Source organism: Suricata suricatta, chromosome 11 (assembly GCF_006229205.1).
Source record: "Suricata suricatta isolate VVHF042 chromosome 11, meerkat_22Aug2017_6uvM2_HiC, whole genome shotgun sequence".
Classification (NCBI taxonomy): Eukaryota; Metazoa; Chordata; class Mammalia; order Carnivora; family Herpestidae; genus Suricata; species Suricata suricatta.
Window position 1 is genome coordinate 104,217,208 of NC_043710.1, and position 6,000 is coordinate 104,223,207.

Below are 6,000 nucleotides of genomic sequence, written 5' to 3' on the forward strand. Positions count from 1 at the left end.
CTGCTAAGTGGCATTCATAAAATTCGTGGTGAGGTTCCCCTACACAGGCTAGAAGTCTTCTAGCTTATTGGGAGGTGAGCCCCATTATCTGGTCATTTTGGTAGAGGATGGAGTGCTGTGGAATCTTAGGAATTCCAAGGTAGCAGGTGGCATGTAAAAGTTCCTTTGTTTTGTTTGGGAAGAAACCCACAGGCAGACAGACAAAGGGTGCTGCCCAGGGACGCCCAGGCCTCTCCAGCCTCTGAGCAATTAGTCCTTGTGGCAGCCCTCACGAGTTAGTCCTGCATCTGTTCCCCCAGGCCATCCCACTCCTCCCCGCTCACCTAAACTCAAGCTTAGTCTTGAAGATGTGACATGTTTCCATTCCGTATGGTGAGAAAACCACACCAAAGGCCAAAGGGAGGCAGCAGCCTGAGCTGTATCCTCTGCCAACAGTTCGGTGCACCTCAAAGAGATGAGCACTCACGGCAGCCCAGTTTCAGCCTAGCTTCCCCGGGGAAGCCAGCCCTTCCGTGAGTCCACGCCATCTCCTGCCCTCCCTCCAGCGACTAGGCTTTGGTGACTCTGCCTCGTTCTGCTCCCGCCCCTTCTCCTCTGCTGCCGCCCCTGCTCCTCTGCCCCCATTGCTTGCTGAGATTCATTCCAAGTGTATCTGACCCTAAGGAGCAAGACCCAGGCCAGAACAACTTCCAGGACAACCCTCAACTTGAAGAATCTCAAGAACTTTTTCCATACATTCTTCTCCCTCAGTGACCTCCTCTTTTTCTGGCCTCCTATGCAAAGCTTGCTGTCATTTCAGTTTGTCAAAGAAAGTGCCTTCTTGGCCCTGTTCTTCCTTTCCTATCCTGTAGCCAATGACCTAGGTCAGAGAGGGCGATTACGTTAGCATCAGACAGTCTGGCCTTGGACCTCTACCCTGCACGTTAGCCCTGTGATCTTGTGCAAGATCTCCAAGCCGCACTTCTTCCTCGGTAAAAAGGAGAATCATAACAGTGCCCATTTCACAGAGTTGTTGCAAGATGGAGAGTAGAAACAAAAACCACATGTGAGTGCTCAGCACAGTACCCTGCGCACAGCAAGTGCACAATAGATGTTCGCCGTTAGGCAGATTAGGCCAGCAACGGAGGGACTGGAGAGCAGGGCCACTCGTCAGAAGCCAGCCCAAGGAAGCTTGTGAGTGAGCCGCTTCCCCAGACCAAGAGTTCCCGGGGAATTGCTCTTGATGGTGCTGCCTGCGGTAACAGGAAGGAGAGAAGGCAATTATACAGCGTGTAACAGAAATAATTTCATTTCTAATGCCTTTCCCCTGCTGGGCCACTTAGAATCCAAACAATGACAACAAGGCGGGGGTGGAAATGAGAAGGGCAGGCACGATTTGAAGGAGCCTGGTGACGAGTGGACGGACCCCAGGATTCGCCCTGGTTCCCAGACATCTGCAGGGGCATGTCCTTGGGGCTGAGGCTGCCGCTCTGTGCGGAGCCCCAGCGCCCTGGAAGGCCCGTCTGCCCAGCATGGCGATGGGCCTATTGATAGGCCCCTGGGGGCTGAGTCTGCCTGGATTCACTTATCATCCTCTGTCTGCGAGCAGGCTGACATCACTCAGAGTGCTCCAGGGAAAGCCAGGGGTCTTCCCTCCTTCCCTTACCCATCACTGTAGACAGCAAAGAATTCCCCTGTCTCCCGGAAACTGAAAATCCCGGCAGGTGCCATCAGATTACAACGAATTGGCCAAATGGCACAAAGCTGATGTCTAATACATACGTACGTAACATCAGCCTTTTCTGGGGACCCCCAAAGAGTTTACTCCTTCTCGGTTCCCATCCCCACACACTGCTCCACACTCTCTCAGATGGCCCTGCGTCCTCCAGGCCTCTGAATTTGGGACATTGCAGCAATGTGGCCTCTTCCACCCCGGAGAAGAGGGGAGTCCCCAGGCCCCAGCGCGTCATTTCTGGCTCCTCCCTGCACTGGAGCCAGAGCCAGCAAGGGCCTCTGCTCCTCTGCAGAGAAACATCCCTGTGTCTCCGGGGAGAGAGGAGACTGCACCCTCCCAGGGGCATCCCGGCTGCCACGGGTGTTAATTTAACCCATTTATCAGACTGAGGTTGAAAGGACAAGAAGAGGGGAACCGTACAGCTCAGCAGGGCAAGTAGCTCTCCTTTCTTTGGACCCAAACGCGAACAAACCAAGTGGTGAATCCTCTAGTTTTACTCCTCCACCCACATGCACTGACACTGTAATCAAGCTATTTTCCACACCTGTGCACTTAAATAATATGATTCTATTGTTTAAAAAAATAAGAAAGAAATCTTCAATGACAATGGTGATAAGGACCGTCGAGAGGCAGGGGTGTATTCATGTTGGCTTCTAACACGATTAGAGTAATTTTAAAGGCTGCAGATAATCTCACCTAGAGCTGGTAAATCGGCAAACTGCAAACCCTTGGCAATTCCATGTAGCATCCGGAAGAGCTGGAGAGCTTGCACAGAATCCCAAAGCCAAGGCGTGGAGTCCTCTCAGGGTCCCTACTAGGGGATGAGAGAGGGAAATCTGGTGCTGGGGTTCAGCTAAGAGAGAGGCTATAGACAGCAAAGGGTTCCTACCGAGGAGCTGAGCCACACTGTGCCTCTCCTGCCGCCTGTGGCTTCCAAGCATTTCCTAGATGCAGGCTGCTCTAGCAGAGCTAGATGCAGAGCTCCGAGCAGAATGGAGAAGCTTCAGTTACCAAGCCCAGTCCTGGTGGCTTAGAACTAGAAAGCTATGCCACTCCTTTCTGGGAGCACTTCAGTAATGGAAGAGAGCCCACCATGTTTATAGACTAAGAGAAAAGCTATCTCATTTAGGAGTCAAGAGCATCCAATGACCTCTGAGGGGCCCAAATAATCTAAGGGTTTAAAGTCCTGGTGACAATGTTCCAACAGAAATGGCAGTAGGCAGCCATGCTAAGGTATTTTCAAGATCTCAAATCTCAGGTTACTGTGACAACCTGACTCTGGGAGATATGGCTTGGGAGTCTGACATTATAAAACCTCAACTTTGATTCTCCTCTCCTTGACCAGTGGCTAAAACACCTTCATTGCTGGAGATTCATAGGAAGGGTGAAAATGGGGGCTGGCGGGTCAGAAAATATGAGTCACAAGAAGGGACAGCACTGGCTTAAGGAAGTCTCATTATCCTTACCCCCCACCCCGCCCCACACAAACTGTGCTATTTTTGCCACATGCCACTTCCTCGACACCAATATATGACTTTCACTTGGAGGGAAAGCCAAGGCCAAGTCTACATGACTTTCCCCTTACACATGTTTACCCAGACCAGTTACCTCAGACCAGTCTAGCTTCATCAATCCCAGGTGAATATGAGGCCAAAAAAATTTTTATGAGATTCTGAGCTCCCTTCGTTTTCCCTGGTCGGAGGGGGAACAGAAGATTTCTCTCAAGTTCAAATTCTCTATATCATGGCATGTTCTAGACAGAAAAAATCCAACCTTTTGGGTGAAGGTAGAAAACGAATAGCCCACAAGCATCTTTACTGGCCTTATTCACCCCTACAAGCCTGCTAGCTTATAGAGCACAAGAACCAAATCAATACAGCCAATATGTCCCTGCCAGCAGGGCGCAAGTGGCTACCAGCCTTGGGGAACATGACGTGCTGCTAAGCTGAACTAATCACTTCTTGGCATTTCAGGAGCAGTCGGGTTAGCAGACCACAGCACATGCATAACGAAAGACAATAATTCCCCCAGAAAGGGAGGGTCAGGAGAGCACAGTGGGTTGGCCCCTAGAAGGGGGCAGTTAATATTTACATAGGTCAACCTAAAGTCATATCGGTGATTCTTAGAGGCCAAATATCTGTTTTAGAAATTAAAAAAAAAAAAAAAACGGGGAGGATCTTGGCAGAGAGGAGATTGGGCTGCATCTTTTATTTCAGGAAAAGGGTTGAATCTGGGGGATGGACCGTCCACCCCCAGTGTCACCCCTGAAGAATTTAACATGATAAACTGAAAGAGGCAGAGGGGTCAATTGAAGATCTTAATCACGCTTCCTCTAGTCAAAGAAGTATGAACTTCTATGAGAGATGATTTCTTAACCTGTGTACATATGAATCACTGAGAAATATTGTTAAAATATACATTTCTGGGTTTCAGTTTGAGATTCTCATTCAGCAGCTCTTTGGAGAAGAACAAGAAAAAAATCCATTTTTAACCAGCTTTCTAGGTGATTCAGAGGCAGGGAGTTCATTAAAACAGAAAACAACCATTGGGGAAATGCTGCCTCAGATCTCTGCAACAAATCAGAATCTCCCATTTTCCAAGCACCCTTCATCCCCAGGTTGTGCAAAGAAGGTAGAAGGAACTCAAAACGTTCTTCAAGAGACCAAGGTTAGGGTTATCATGGCTCTCCCTTGGATCTACGTCTAACCCTCTCAATTGTCTTCCCTACCTGTTGTCTGATTTCAGAGATGGCATCATTCCCACTTACCCGCCCCCCCCCCCAAGATATGCCAGGAATCCTGAACACTAAGCAAAGAAGTCAAAGCCTGGGAGCTGGGACCCAGCAAACCAGCCCACTAGTTCTCTTGCAATTGGTCACATTCACCAACCTCTCTCTCTCTCTCTCTCTCTCTCTCTCTCTCTCTCTCTCTCTCTGCCCACCCTTCTCAAACGCAGCAGCAAGAGGGAGAAACATGAGAAGAATGATTTCTTTTTCAAGTGGTCCTAATGCTGCAGGATGAATCAGAATATTTGCACTGGGTGGAGGCAGGGGGGAAACTAAGAATCACTGATCATCTAGCTCCTGGGAAGAAGTGAGGATTAATCCAAAAGGTTTACATCCTGGTCAAAATCCAGACATGATTGGATCTGCAGAAGGAACTGGAGAGAGATCCACAAAGTGCCTTGTACCCACCAACTTCGGGAGCCCCCATCACATAAACTAGTGGGATGCCAGGTGGGACAACTTCACTGGCTCAAACAGCTTTCCTGTGGCTGCGAGCAAGGGCCTGTCCCTAGGGAGCTGCGGTGCTGTGACTTGCGTCCATGGCGAAGCCTGTTGTGTAGATGCACACGCACCCTCCTACCTCTGCTCTTCAAGAGGAACCTCTCACAGGCTGCCCGCGCAGACAGGGATGGGGACCCGCTCTGTCTGGCTCTGAAGGCTGCCTCTTGTCTCCGCACACAGCTCTGTCGAGGCTCTTGGTCCATTCCAGAGTGGAACAGTCACCCTCCGCTACTGCCCCAACCGTCACCCCCTTTCCCAGGTCGAAGAGTCTGAAACCTCGGCCTCCCTCCTCGACTGAATCTCAAACTGAGAGACAGCGAAGGAGAACGTAAATTCAGCACCAAGGACAGCGGCACAAGCGGGAGTGGGCGAGGAGGGGCAGACGCGGCCTCGGCCTCCGTCCTTAGAAACGGAAAAGTCTCCGGTCGCACAAATCCAGACTAGCCCAGAACAACCCTTCTGTGTCCCTGGAGGTCGGAAAGTCTGGCCGCGCGCCCTGGGGTCCCGGACCTGGATGCGGGGCGGAACGTGCCCTCCCGAGACCGTCCGGAGCCGGCCGCCCTGCGAAGCCCCACCGGCTCTCCGCGCTCCGCGGGCAGGCGGCCCCGACCCCGCCCGCTAATGCCCGGAGCTAGGATTCCCACCCGGGCCACTCTGGGGATGCCGAGACGGAGCAGAGGGGACGACAGCCGCTGTGTCCCTGTCTCCCCCGGGGCCAGCTGCCCGACGGTCCCAGGCAGCGGGTCGATCCCAGGCAGACGGCGCCAGAGTGGCGGGATAAACTTCTGGTCCCAGGCGCGCTGCCCTCCGAGCTCCCTCCCGCTCCTCTCCCTGCCACCCCCCTCGGCCCCCGGCCGCCCGTCGCTCCACCCTGCGCGCGCTTACCTTCAAGCCATAGGGCGCCCGGGGGCAGAGACGGCGCCGGCTGCTCGAGGCTTCCGGCTCCCGCCGCATCCACGCGCGGCCGCCCCTCCGGCAGCCGTCCGGGCCGCCGCTCTCC

The 6,000-nt window shown here is 52.6% G+C and overlaps 1 protein-coding gene across 2 annotated transcripts in view; it reads right to left on the minus strand.

Annotated features, from left to right (window-relative positions):
- Positions 1–5,959, minus strand: part of DRD2 (dopamine receptor D2) — a 61,286-nt gene extending 55,327 nt beyond the window's left edge. For both annotated transcript variants that reach the window (XM_029956984.1, XM_029956982.1), the window contains exon 1: positions 5,886–5,959. The gene's annotated coding sequence lies outside the window, so the exon portion shown is untranslated. The remainder of the gene's footprint in view (positions 1–5,885) is intronic.
- Positions 5,960–6,000: the final 41 nt, after the last annotated feature.